Source organism: Aulonocara sp. 'chitande type north' Nkhata Bay, linkage group LG11 (genome assembly GCF_057382095.1).
Source record: "Aulonocara sp. 'chitande type north' Nkhata Bay isolate Kocher_YH1m ecotype deep benthic linkage group LG11, A_spYH_male_GT1.1, whole genome shotgun sequence".
In the NCBI taxonomy this organism is placed as follows: Eukaryota; Metazoa; Chordata; class Actinopteri; order Cichliformes; family Cichlidae; genus Aulonocara; species Aulonocara sp. 'chitande type north' Nkhata Bay.
Window position 1 is genome coordinate 12,972,716 of NC_141354.1, and position 15,218 is coordinate 12,987,933.

At 40.4% G+C, this 15,218-nt stretch overlaps 1 protein-coding gene and 1 long non-coding RNA gene across 6 annotated transcripts in view; one reads left to right on the forward strand and one right to left on the reverse strand.

Moving 5' to 3' along the window:
• Window positions 1-15,218, forward strand: part of znf516 (zinc finger protein 516) — a 66,508-nt gene that overhangs the window by 25,824 nt on the left and 25,466 nt on the right. The window lies entirely within an intron of this gene.
• Window positions 877-4,652, reverse strand: LOC147318602 (uncharacterized). The gene is made up of 3 exons (XR_015131387.1): window positions 4,563-4,652; window positions 1,901-1,953; window positions 877-1,129 (listed from the first exon to the last, which is right to left on the reverse strand). It is a non-coding gene; the product is annotated as an uncharacterized LOC147318602 (long non-coding RNA).

Here is a 15,218-nt window from a genome sequence, read left to right on the forward strand (position 1 = left end):
TTCCACTTGGGCAGCACAGACAAAGAAAATGCCACTTATGGGAACTAAAAATGCAAACATAAAAAAAGAGGAAGTTATGAATAACCACTTTAAAAGTAATTGTTTTACTTCTTGCCACACTGTCCCTACACATACACACACCTCCTCATTAACTACTGTTGTCGCTCCATTCTTATATATAAAAAAAACTTTAAATACAACACACTTTAAAGTCTGCTGTCTACTTCTCCACTTGACTTGATCCATCTTAAGTGCCCCATATTTACTACTACATTGCTAGCAACGTCTATTAGTTAGAAGAAGTCTTTTTGGGGGGGAGGGGGGGACACAGAATCAGAGAGAAAATGGAAGAGGAGTGGATGTAGTTAGTCCAGATTGAAGGCCAGTGATGTTACATGTCTGACTAACTTAGGGAAACAAGCTGGAAATGTCTCCAGGCTACTGCAGCTAATCATTCAGCCCACAGAGGAACTGATCGTTAGCCACTGATGTCAGCCTAACCTTGCCACGATGTTTTCTAGTGAGTTGTGTTTGTATGTGTGTGCGTGCGGGTTGTGGGGGTTATAGATGGAAAGATGGACTTTACTCTGTTTAAAAAAACAAAAACAAAAAACAAACAAACAAATGCTGATCATAATGGATGAGGAACCGCCTCCTGCTGAGGGAATATAACATAAAAATACAACAATTGCTGTAACAAACTCCCCAAATGTTCATGTTTTACTTTTTCTCAAAATGAATCAATAGAATGAATAACAAGAAAGAGCAAAGAAACAAAAACAGAAAAACATCCAAATTTGGGTAATATTTACTCTGAGACCACTATCTATTCAACTATAGCAAAATTAAAGCCCTCTTGGAGAAGAGGGACAGTCATAGAACAGTGATTACATCATCTCTGAGGCACTGAGGAAGTAGGACCAGGAGGTGCTCTGGGTCAAGCAGGCGTCAGGTTCACTGAGGACAGAGGTGAGGGGGAAGAGGGTCGCCCAAAGACTAGCCAGCTCACCCGAAATCTCAGTGTGGCTCAGACATCCAGGTGAATTGCAAGCATGCATGCGTGATGAAATCAATCTGGATGCAGATTGGAGGCCATGTGCGTGTCTGTGATCTGCTCTCGAGGATTCTCCTGTACATGGAAGGAGAAGGGAAAACAACCTTATCACTTTAACTTTTTTTTATCTTTCTGTGTCTGTTCCATATGGCTGGTAGGTTATAGTTTGCAGTCAGAAGTAGCACAAATACTGAAGCGTTGTTATGACTGGGAGTGACATACGTTGCATTGTGTGCTCTTTCAAGTGAGACCAGCTGAAGATGTAGAGACTAGTTGAGCTCTTTGCCTATGTTTGTCTATTTCTTAGATCAAACTATTATGTAATATTAAAAGTAAAGTTCGCTTTCAAGAGGAAAAAAAGTTACTAAAAGATTTTTTTTTGTCTCCCAAGGGAACAATGAGAAGTCTAACAAATATCCTCAGGTGCTGCCACTTGAGTTAGCATCAGTTGGGACTAAAGACTACAAATCTGACAATATGAAAAAGAAAGAAAGAAATGGATGTATGAAAATTGAAAGAAGTGATCTGACTTAATCAGCTACTGAGCCTGCTTGAGTGTTTGAGGCTATTAGCTGGAGGCAACATTACCTCCTACTAACATCACACACATCATTCTGGACAGTCGGTGGCAAAGTTGCCTTTGTGTGAGAATTTGGGAAAAACTTTGTGTAGATTAAAAAAATCTGCAGCTTCAGTGGTTTTCATTTTTAGTATTCATTTAGTAATATCACAGTTATAACTGTATTTAATCTTTGACAGCATCATATCCAGTGCATTTAGCCTGTTAAGAACAGAAACCTGTTTTTGGTCTCCCATTGTGTTTCCTGGTTGCTGTCTGCTTTTTACCTCTGTTCCCAGCTGTCTCTCTGTTCGTCTGTTGCTCCGGGCCTTGCAGTCAACTACACAGGAAAGAAGAGACCAAAGATAGGGAGCTTTTTAGCACCCCCTCCCCACCTTTCCCCCCACCCCCCATCCACAACACACAACCCTAACACCCCAACATCCACAGCTACTAGCAGCAGATGCAACAACACTCTTGACGCTTTGTAAAGAATCCCTCAGCACACAGACAGCCTCCCTTTAGCTATCTGCCTGGCCTCAGTGCCCTGTTCCTACATTGTATCCAGATGTGAGGAGGATGGTTGAAGGGAGGAAGGTAAAAGGGCCCCTGGTACTGCCCTCCCCAGCCCTAGACCATGCCAGCTAATCCCATCCCAATAGCAAAGATTTATTAACAAACTCCCTGCTAAAAAGAAATGAGGCCAGCAGAGCAAATACCCCAGATTTTCATTTCAATATTTGCACGTTTAAATGCTGCACATAGCAACAAACAGCGCAGTGGCCGTTTTACCCTAAAACTAAAACCGAGGAGATGAAAATCTGTTGCTCTTAAATACAACTGGCTGCGATCATCTAATCCCTGGCTGCAGACCTCTATTTAAAGAGCGTAGCCGCTAATCCCATCGGATTATACCTGACCAACTGTACAAAATCACCTAATTAATAGTCTTAAGGATGGTCACAAAAGGCGGGCTTCCCTTGAAAATAAGACCTTAATAAATCATACAAAAAATCTGACCCATATACAGAGTCATAATCTCGGGCATAATCTCAAACACAGAAACAGGAGACTCAAGGTCAGAACTCCTCATGGTCAGGACTCGTCTAGAAACTAGAATCTGGAAGTGGGTCAAAAAACTCCCAAAACATTTTAATGCAGTAAATGCATTACTTTACACTGAATCATACTGAGACCACTGTGAGATGTAAATTCCCCCTTAAACCACTGCTATAGTTGTGCTATCTGTAACGTCGTACTGGCTTACTGCTGTACATATACTGATATGACTCCTTTAAATGCATATTGATTTTTTTTAAATTTGGTTTGTGTCCCAGAAGCAGGTGGTGTACTCAGATTTAAGTATCTGGGCAGCAAGCTCTGTGCCATGAGAGGTAGAACTAAGGAGGAGGTTTTACGGAGCTGTGTGGGTGAATTAGAGTACTTGTATGAGCAAAAAAAATCAGTTTGGGCCAAATTTAAGTTCAAATTTAGAACTTCTGTTTCTATTTTCAAACGTCAATGGAATTGTTATGGGCAGCTTAAAACAAGTGCTGCTACTAAATGTGTGGAACTAATTTAGACTGCCTTATTAGATCAGTTCAGTGCATGAGGTATTGGTTAATTCTACAATAAATACGTAATTAATTAGGCTGCATCACACTGGAAATATAAGCAACTAGTCTTCTTAGTCTCTTGCCCTGACTCTTTCCAATGCTTCCACATTATTGTCCACGTGTACGACCACATATATGATCCTAAACTATATTTGTTGCTATGACAGTGCCATATTTTTTTTTTCCTTTTTGTATGGTAGAGCCCTGCTTATCTTGAATTGATATTATTGCAAATGCAGGTTTATCAGCAGACTTTGTGTCTGCCTCCATGTGTTTATGTTTCTTATTAGAAGTTAGCTGTGTCCATTTTTAGTAACCCATCCTGCCATCTTCAGTCACTACAATGTGTTGTGTAAAGTTGTCCACTGGTGCGGTTTGGAGAGGGGGACTGTGTGTAATCCTCAATCCTCTGTCCCTCACTTCATGTGTGAGCTGTTGCTTTTTAGCAGTGGTTAGGTGGCTGGTTGCCTGGTTTAAATGGCCTGGGTAATGCAAGCAGCTCCCACTGGAGGTTTCTGATCTCTTTAGGGAAAGCTGTGCAAACATCACTGTTTGATGCAATATTTGCCTTCTCCTATATTATCCTCAGCTGCCTGTCCAATTTAATGACTCAACATTAAGTGGTGAGCTGCGTCAAGCTGCTACAATTAAGAATTTGGGCTTTTTCTCAGACTTTCATTATCAGAATACAAAATTGATTGTTCACTGAAAAGAAGACTTGATGGGTAGATTGCTACAACTACATAACTTGAATGGTTATGGCTAAGCACATAACTCTAACCCTTCGTTGTCTTAGAGTTTTTCTTTAATATAATATACAGTCATCTTGGTGCGATAGACAAAACTTAATTCAAATTCAGTCAGATATCTCCTGGAAGTTAAAGAGTTCATCGAGATCGAGCACAGGCAAAGCTGCCAGACAGCCTTTTTTTCTACAGTTTGACTTGACCTTCAGGAGGTTTTTCATCTTACATTTTTAAAAAAGTTAACACAATAGAAAGGTATGGAACACAGTGAGTTAAAAGATCCTACAAAGTTTCTCTGATCATGAATTGAACCATGGCCATTGTGGTTGTGTGGTATGCCTTAACCACTGGTGCACCAGACATAATATTTCAGGAACAATATGTTCTGTCCAGAATTGAATGATAAACTAACTCATTAGCAGTGTAGGGACTAATGCGTTATTAGGTAACGCGTTACAGTAACTGCGTTATTATTGTGGTAACGAGCACGGTAACTAGTTATTATGCCAAAATCAGGAACGCGTTTATCGTTTCTGGGATTTAGATAGGGTCGTTATTCGTTACTTCGTGTGTTGCGTTCGACTTACCTCAGAAATTGAAACACGGACCTGGGAATGATGTCACACTCGAGTAAACGGCGTTCTGGTTAGCCTCGTCAGAGAAGTCGGGGTTCCAATATGGCGACGCCCTCGAAAACGGTTGTTTTGCTAGCCCTCTACAAAAACAAATTACTATTAAACACATATGCAGCTCATCTGCAGTCTGGAGTTACCTACATCTTCCTACTCGGAAGGCAGAATTTCCGAGTTCCGAGTACAATCGAAAGCACCACGACTGCAGTTTCCGTGTTGGACATAAAAAGTGCACGTGACGCTGTGACGTAGGCTAGAATCTTAGACCACTGAAGCACTAAATCTACCATCATATTTTATTTATCTACATGACCTGACTGGAGGAAATATTATTTTGGTTAAATATTGACTATTTATGTGGCTAAAAATATTTATTATTTTATTTTTCTTTGTGAGGCTGAAAATACTTTTAAGTTTGCCCGCCATTACTGAACATGAGGTCTCCAGTTGGTGCAGTTCAGCTGTTTTCAGTTAAGTTTACAAAGAATGGACAAACCTCACTGTGTTTATGTTGAACCATTTTTGCACTAAATTATTTGCACTATTTTGATACCTACAGCTCCTAAATGGTCTGAGGTACAGTTTAGTGTTGGCACTGCTAAAAGTATACTTTCTACCCATTTCAATGATAAAAATAAATATACCTTTCAAAAGTTTGTCGTGTTTTGTTATCCACTGCTTCTTCCTAGTGATACTACGTACAAAGATTAGATTTATAACACTGTTGCACCAACCCCAAAATTATGTGTTTGCATTTATAGAGGTTTGAAACAATAGAAATAGATTAAAACAGACAGATAAAAAGTGAGACACAAAAACAAACATTGTTCATTTCTAATTTAGTTTCATTCATTTCATCATTAACTTGCACTCACACTACTACACTGACATTTTAGGTTCAGGCCATTAGGTGACACAGTGCATTTGTGGCAGGATAGCACTAACATGTAAGCAAGCTAGAAGACTGGCATCCTTGCTGGTATCCAGTTAGGGAACCAACACATTAATAAGAGAATTCTGAATAAAACCAAAGTTAATTTCCCTAGTAACTAGTTACTTTGAAAGTAACGAATAACTTGAGGTAACTGAGTTACTTTTGATAGAAGTAACTAGCAATGTAACTAAGTTACTAATTTAAAGTAACTTACCCAACACTGCTCATTAACTTCATAAAGTCTGTTGTAGACTACTGTAGCTCCATGAACACACTGTGACAGCTAAAGAAAAAGGCAAAGCCTGACTCTGAAAGAGTCTAAACACACTATTACTCTTTGAGGCCATAATTAGCCCCAAAGTTGCTTTGAGGTAAGCTACCAGAAGCATGGTAGCATATCAATAGCTAGAGTAACAGCATGCTCTTTGTGATTTTTAAAAGAGGTAACACATGCTAACCTTCCAGATTTAGCATCTTAACATGTTTACATTTGCTAACAAATTAAAATTTGGTGCTCAATGAAAATCACATTTAGTACAGGTTATGCTCATGAAAGTATTATCTCAATAAATACTCGAACGTCAATAAAAGTTAATGGAAAGTCATTGTGTAGAGTTTATCTTGGAACACAAACGTTAGCCAAAAAAGGTATTTCTACAAACTAGAGATGTCAAGCTAACTTAATGATGGAACTGTGTGTGATTGTACAGAGCAAAGGTTATGTGGGCAAGTAGGCTACTCTTTATAGTTGTTATATACCTTTGTTGCCATCATGTTTCAATCTGAATCAAAGTACTATGATAAACCATGTTTATCATCAGTCAGTGAGGTGCTAAATATATAAAATTCAACTGTTTTAATAATATAGCGCTGATGCCCAGCAGCTATCACCTCAAGGAATTTTATATTGTATACTACAGACCTTACAAATGAAAAGTACCACTGAATGATTTTTCTACTGAAAGCTTCAGTTTTTATTTAGCAATAATAAATAACAGGAAAATATAAGAACTACAAAAATTATTTCATTACTAAAACTGTTGTTCAAAAAGTCTGAAAACCTAGTGTTTCAGAAGTATTAGAGATTTTGTTATAGTTTCACAAACTCATACACTGCATGTACAAGATACTTGAATACAGCAATTTGTTATCATTAACTTATGTTATCACATAACCTATTACTAGACAGGGTGGCAGCCTGACGTTCATGCCAGTATACGTTCTGCTTGCTTCTACATGTCAATATGGTAAACCCACTACTATGTAAACAGTGCAACTGGTGCAGATCAGGTTGTGGCATGGAGTTTTATTGCAAACAGGCAGCTTGCATAATTCTGCTTGTTTGCCAGTAGAATGAAGTGATCTGGTTTTCTTAGGCCCACCTGCATCTGGAGGGAAAATAAACTGACATTGTGGGCTGATTTAGATGCATATGGAGTGTTTTCCTCCCTGTTTTGTCATATGTATATTCATCTGTTAGAAACACTTGAAGTGTCTTGGATGTAATTTACTTAGTCATTCACAGGTTTTTCATGTTTTGGAGTTTTTGTGTGTCACCTACGCAGGTGTTGTTCATCTTCCTTTTTTTGTCATGTTTTGCAAGAAAACTTGTCAAATGTGACTTTTGGCTGCTGCTTCTTTGAAACAAGCTTGTTCAGTTAAACCTCTGAAGACAGATGTTCCATCAGTATATATAGTAGCAGATTTAGATCTCTTTTTTCACTGTTATGTACAAACATTAGAAATCTGTAGTGGGAGATTTGTTGTTGTTGTTGCCTGTTTGATTTAATATTTTTCAAGTAAAATATATCAAAACAAAGTAAGAAAATTTCCTGTGTTTAAGAGCTCATGCAGGTATATGAAACGTGACAAACAGACATGCATGTTCACACGCACACATCCACATTTGAGCTGCACAGCTTGGTTGGAGGAAGAGGGGAGGGGGTTGTTACAGTGTAACTATACTAGCAGATTGTCTCTGTAGGACTGTTGGATGAATGTTAAGAGACAGTGCATTCTAGCCAATTTCCTGTGCTGTGGTTACTCTGCAAATAATCGCTGTGATGTCTGGTATTGGTGTTTGGACTCTGCTCTCCTGAAGAATTTGATTACAAGCAAAAAAAAAAGGGAGAAAATGCAGTACTAATGAGCTAAAAGTTTTTTTTTCTCTTACCAATCTTCTCAACAGACAGTGGTGATTTGCAGTCCAAATTCCTAAAAATATTGCATACGCCTGTAAAATGGACATCTGCAGTGTGCAGCTCCAACGCTGCAGCTCTCACACTCTCTCTTTCTACCTCGATCTCCCACATCTTTCCTTCTCGCTCCTCTCAGTCAGCTCTTATTATCCTAATCCATCTCCTGCCATGACTTTACATCACTATTTACCACTTATCTTCCCTCTGCTGCCCTCCTTCTCATTATTTGCTCAGCCTTTTCTACTCTCCCTGACATGCATCTATCTCCCTCTCTTGTTTCTGATGCTGCCTTGTTTTCCTCTGTATTGGTTTAGGGTTTTTCCACTGGGCGGGTTAACAAGCCAGCATGATTTCATCAATGTGAATCAGTCAGCCTGATAAGACGTGACCCAGATGGGATCTCCAGTTCTTTTTATACAGCCATCAATCACAACTACCTAGCCACATAAGCTCACACTAACAGTAATGCCTGTCAGCCTGTGCACAGCCTGAAATATGGCATGTAGCTTTAGTGCGCTCTTTAGAAAAACTCTGTCCCACATGAAAGACTAACAATGTTTGTTATTCTCATCTTGCATCCCCAATTCCTGCTTGTTGCTTCTTTTTTTCAAAATTATTTTTGGCTATGAAATCCTGGGCAGATGTTACAGTCAGTGCACACACACACGTGCACACACACACGTGCACACACACGGACACATAAACAACTCCCGGAATATTCCTCATAATGGTCAATAATAAGTTTACAGTAACCTCAGTGAACTTTGTGGAATCTTATATTTGCGGTGGTGTCACTTTCATATTCCCACTGTAATAATCCCCCAAGGCCCACCATGTTTCTAGGTCAGTGATTTTATAGACATTTGCTTTGTATGCTAAAAACGTGTTAGCTTAGGAAAGAAATAGAAAAGTATACTGATACACCTCTCTTGTCTGTGCAGTAAATGTTAATCTAGCACCAGCAAATTAGCTTAGCTTCCAAACTAAGAAAATTTGCTTAGCTTAGCTTCCTAGCTAATGTTGCTACGTCGCTGCAAATTGTCTCTTTGTTCTTTTAAACGCACTCTTACAGCATGGAAACAAAAAAACAAACAAACCAGTCCTAAATTTAAACTTGTTATGTTTTCTCAAATTTCAAATTTTACAGGTTAACAAACAAAAAAACAAATCTTGTTTTCAGTTATTTACTGCAAATTTTCATTTTGAAGATGGCAAACCATGTCTGTTCTTTAAATTATTGTGGTTTACTAACAATACAAGTAGCACAGTCTGTGTAAAAGATGACTGTAACTGCTGTGACATTACCTATTTGTTTTTGAAGTGCCCTTTTAACACCCCCGACCGTTTCCATTGTTGTCATCCTGAGAGCCAAATTACCCCCCAGATGTGATGAGGAGGGGCGGGTCTGACTCTAAACCTACTTGGTTAAAGACCTCTGACCAGTTGTTAGCCAGTGAGTTTCAGTGTGGTTTCATACCACAGATAATCCTCTATTTTGAAAAATAGATTACAAAATAGACTCTATTGTTTATCCAATACGACCCAAAATGAGTAACTGAGCCCATAAATTAAACAGTAAAATGTTTACGAGGGCTAAGTCAGAAATCTGTTTCCCCATAGACTTTTATAGAGCTGAAGTCTTTTTGCAATCACAACTATCACCATCTGGTGGCCTTCAGATGTAATGCAGGTTAAAGGTACTTCTGTGTGAGCTACATCATTACTCAGTGAGCAAATGGGTGACTGGCCAAGTTGTAGCTCTACATTTGTATGGCTGTGCTAAGTAGTGGTTTCCCCCTCATCTGAGAGGTTTGCGAGGATAAGTACCTCTAGAAAAATAGTGCATCAGAAACTACTCAGTAAGCTCTAGTTTTCTCTAATAATTTGGACAGGTATTTACACAGAGATAAATTAAGTTAAACACTGCAAATGTGGGCATCATTACCTGACCTTTGTCTTTGTCTGGCTTTTTTCTTTTTTGTGTGCTATATTAGAAATCTTCATTATAGAAAGTAATGCTTATGAACTTGTTTTCTTCACGGTGTCTTTGAATATTTAGTCCTCGTGGGTTTATAAAGGGGAAGTGCCATTTACCTACTAGGCCAAAAACAATCAGAAGTTCAAGGTATCGGCTAAAAGAAGGAGCGCTAATTAAGCTAATGATCTGCTGGCAGTGACTTCATATCTGTGGAACAGGTTAAGTGTTTCAAAAGAATGTGAAACTTGTGTGGGCTTGGGTTCGGTTATTAATGTAGCTTAGCTTTAACTTAGCAGTACACACAACAAAGTGTTTTCATGCACATTTGACTACTCAGTTATTTAAATGTATCAGCTATATATTTACCTATATATTATTATTGTTTGACAGCTTTACATTTACTTTTAAGTTTAAGCAGCTGACGCACACACACACAGATGGATAGAAATGCTACGCCAGTGTGCTCTGCTATGTTTGCCTACCACCTAACATTCAAAGCTGTATAACTGAACTGACCAAAAATAAGTGAAGTTCCTGTGTGAAATGTGCGTAGACTGTAGTCTGGTGCAATTATTGAGAATCTTACTTCCACTATAGTGTAACTCTGACATTGTTAGAAACAACAGTTATGCACCATGTCAGTGGGCATTAATTCAGCAAGCTAGCCATGACTTTATTATGCCTGATATTTTTGTCATATACCATTAAAACAAGCTATATGATAGCTATAATAATTACCTGCGACGCTCCCATCCACAAAAGCAAAAAAAAGTGAGCATGGCATTACTTTTATTCTACGCTCTTATTCGCAAATCCACATACAACTATGTCTTTAAACTTTTTTTGTATTCTACGTAGCAGTTTTTCCAAGGGAAGTAATTGAATTTTGCCCTGAGGTTACTTTGTTTGGAGTTTTGTTAGTTTATTGTGTGTGTGTGTGTGTGTGTGTGTGTGTGTGTGTGTGTGTGTGTGTGTGTGTGTGTGTGTGTGTGTGTGTGTGTGTGCTTGTACTCTATTTCAGTGTGTGAACACCCCACAACAACAACAACTGGCTGTTTGAGCCCACACACTATTTCTGTAGTAGAACCATCAGGAGATTTCTGTGGAAACCCTCCCATCCTGTATTACACACACACACACACACACACACACACACACACACACACACACACACACACACACACACACACACAAAAAGACTCAAAAACAGATCTGTTGCCCTGTTTGGTTCTCATATGTGCTCTTGACAACTCTTGCAGGATGTGATCTTCAGATTTTGCCCAAAGGTAAAGGTTTGAAAAGAAAAGCACAGCAAGTAACGAAAAAGCAAATAACCAAGCAAATCAGCAGCCAAACAAACTGTATTCAAGCACACACACAAAACCGCCCCACATATTCTGAGAGACACCTAATGCAACACCTCGGCATGGACACCTTTTACGTTTTCCAGCAGAACATTGGACGCTAACACATTTTAAATACTGTGCTGAGGAGGGTGATGTTGAAATTTGAGATAATGTTTGTGGAAACTCTCCAGTCTGAAGTAAAATTTCAGCCTTTCTAAAAAGCTGCAAGGGGAATCATGATAAACACAAGGCCTTTAATAAATCGCATTGCCATAGCTAGCTGGTAAAATAAGCAATAAGTTAGTTAATTGTGATTTTTGTGAGTCGATTACAAAAAGATCTTCTTGGCTGTTGTCTCAGTGATGCTTGGTCTTTGTGCTGTTGTTTGGGCGACTTAGCGCAGGCTCAGAGACGCCCATTAGTATGCAACAGCTTGATCAATACAAAATTTACTCTATCCCTCTCCCACGTTGATTGTGTGCAAGCGACATCTCCACGTGTTTGCACCTGTGCGCAAACTCGCTAACCGCCTGACTATCTCGCCTCAGCAAGCCACAAAATAAAAGGGTTACATCAGAAAGTGTGACAGGGTGGAAGACTGGTGGCCAACTTTGAGGTCGCTGGTCTAATTACACTTCAGAGAGATTGCAGAGGTCGCGCGGGGCTGCGGGCGAGACTGAGGAGAGTGCAGAGGAAGAGGATGAAGAAGGCAGGGAGAGTGGACAGTAGGGAGTGGGGTTAAAAGAGATGGAGAAGTTTCAATTTAACTCTACTGCACGAGTGGCTATAGTGCCTTCGCCACTGTGCTTCTTCATCTTTCTCCCAACCCTAATGCCTTCAGTTTTACCCTGAGACAAAGCATATAAACGAGTTGCATTTGCGGCCTTTCACACAGATCCGAGCAGTAAAGAATGAAACGTCTTATCTTTGATCAAACACTGCTGCGACTCTCTAAATGACTTGTTTGTTTTTGTGTGCAGAACGGTTCTGCTTGAGTGGCCCTAAATGTCTTTCCATGTAAGGGAAAATCAAAAAAGATCCCCTTATATAAGGACATTCTAATCATCCTTACATCCACTCCAGTGCTTTAGGATTAAGACTTGGATTTAGGGGTTGTGGTTAGATTAATGTTGGGCTCGGGGTTAAAGTTAGGTTTAGTGGCTTAGGAACCAACGATTAAAAAACGCAGTCTTGCACAAGAAGTCTTGTCTTTCGCAAGAAACGTGTCTGCTCGTTTTTGAACTTGGAGGTAATTTACGCGAGGGTTATGATGGTTTAGTCTGCGCTGCATGGTGACAGTAGATCCTAGTTTGTGTATGTGTGTGAGGAATGCTGCTGTGGTTTAGGAGAGGGCTAGAGACGGTGTGTGTGTGTGTGTGTGTGTTGAGGGGGGCACTGTGGGCAGGAGCACCCAGGGGTTAACGAGCGGTGTGAGAAAAACAGGCAGAGTTTGAGAAGGAGGGGGAGGGAAATATGCACACACTTATACACACACACAGAGGAAGCCGAAGATGGTTGGGTCCATAAGAGCAGGCAGCGCTTGTTGGCTTTATACTTGTGGGAGCAGGTATCAAACAATGGAAAATGTAGTGTTCTCACAATTCTTGGCAGGGGGGACAAAAGTACTGACCTTTATCCATTTTCATGTGATACACAAGAAACCCCAAAATATTAATAATAAATAAATAAATTAAAAAAACAGGTGTCTCTTTTGATTGCAGTTGCAGCCACAGTGAATCGTACTGAAAGACAAAAGCCTCCATTGCAGTGTGTTTGGTTAGTGTGTGGGCCTGAGAACTGCACTCTTCTTTTTCCTGACCCGTCCAGTAATCCCACAAGCATGGGTGGGTCACTAAAATGTAACATGACAGTACTGACCCAAACACCTGCCACTTCCTAAACACACACACACATGCACGCACGCACGCACGCACACACACACACACACACACACACACACACACACACACATAAACAGAGACCCAGTGGGATCTTTCTGTCCAAAAGGCCCTTCTCACGCAAATAGAGTAGGCAGACAGGATCCCTTCTCAGTCTATTTATCAGAGAAGGGGGGGTGGCGGCTTGAGGAGAGACAGACAGCATGGACCCCCTCTATTGTTCTGGCTGGGTTTAAGGGATGGGTGGGGGGCGTAGGGATGGGACCAGGGATAGGATGGGAATTGGAGACCCCAACAATGCCACAAAACCCCCCACTGCTCTTCCTGCTTATGAGAATGACCTGCTCTGACAAGAGAAGGAAGAGAGGGAAAACTATAATATCACTCAGCCCACACCGGACCCTGATTGGTCAGAGATCTGGTTATAGATTAGCCCTAAGTGGGATTCAGTTTGGAGTCAGTCAAACTCTGCCAGACCTCGTTCAGAGAACACCAAATTCTTTAGGGGTGGGGTGCAGGATGGCAAAATGGAGGAGGTCAGATCTTGTCATTAGACTATGTTTAATTTGTTAAATACACAATCAGAAGAATCAGGCATGAGTGGGTACAGACAGTCTGAGCCAGAATCAAAACAAGTCATTTAAAACTAGTCATTTGTGGGTATCGCAGCTAGCATTACCAGGAAGAATCCAGCACAAAATGGGACTAAAAGTCTTGAACCCACATCTGGACCACATCCATCTGCAGTTCATCTCTAAAGGAAGTCAATCTCCTGTCTAGCTTTCTCACACACACACACACACACACACACACACACACACACACACACACACACACACACACACACACACACACACACACACACACAAGCATATTTTTGGTTTATGGTGGAGATATGTGAAAAATGTTGCAGGGATGATGACATACATTTCTTAGCAGTGCAGGAATAATGTACACAATTCTGAACATATTTTACTGACACAACATGTTTTTTTTTCTAGAGTGAAGAAAGAAAGTTTTATGTGTGTTTCCTTCTCACAGCTGCTGACAGGATTTTTGGTATATGGCATGTAAGTCAATAAATAGTACTTAACAGCAACTGGAGCAGAGACTGATCTGTGAACCACAAAAAGTTGATTCTTTTTTTGTTTGTTTTTTTTCCCAGCTACGGCATTTTTACCCTAAAAATGCCAGAACTCTGTGTGAGTGTGTGTGTGTTTCTTTTTTTTTTTTTTTTTTTTTTTGTGAACATCCTGTAGGTGTGTGTTAGAGATGCCTATCCGGCTGTGGTCTATTTCTCTCTCTTCATCGTGGCACATACAGCAGACCTCTTTGTCTGCCAGTTTAGAGCTGGGTGGGAGGTGAAGAGCAGTTTGTTCATAATGGATTATTGATTGGTCTGAGAATACACTGCGTGTGTGTGTGTGTGAGTGTTTAAGACTCCATCGCCTCTGTCCCACTCTGAGCATTGAATGTCTCCACTTTATGAGCAACTGTATAGAGGATAGTAAGTTTATTTGTAAAGTGCTCCCTGTATGTTATGCTTCCTGAAGCTGTGTGCGTGCGTGTGTGTGTGTGTGTGTGTGTGTGTGTGAGAGAGCCCTTTCTGTATGTGCTGTTAAGCTATCAATGCTGCCTGTATGAAACAGTAGTAAAAGCCAACATTGTGCATATACGGACGTTCAAAAGATGTGTGTGTGTATGGGACATTAAAAGACCCCTCTGTTTTGCTTGTTGATTCCACAGTTCCCCCTGCATGTATTTGTGTGTGTGTGTGTGTGTGTTTATTTTAACAGAAGGTCCACTCTTTATTTTTCTCCCCCTCTGTCTATTTTTTTTTTCATAACCTCAAATGCTGATCTCTGTGCTGCTGTGTGGGAGGGAAACAGATCCCATCTCTGCTGAAGGATGTCCCACATGAGAATGACCTAGAGTCGTTACCAGTGATAAGGTGACAGCGTGAGTGACTGACTGCGTTATGAAAGCCAATCTCCTCAAACCCGGGTATGGGAGATTTGTGCCGTGGACGCCTCTGAGGCGACTGCTGTGATGGAGGCAGAATGGTGGCATTTTCTGTCACAAAAGAGCAAAACGGCGAGGGCGAGCAAACGGTTGCAAAAACTGTGCAGCCAAATGGGAGCATGCCTTTTACTCACATGTTCTCTGCAGGCAGAATATACGGCCTCTAGAGGGTGCTGTTGCAGCTGGTACTCTTAAATAAATTGTGCTTGCCTTGCTACCAGTGGTGGATCTAAAT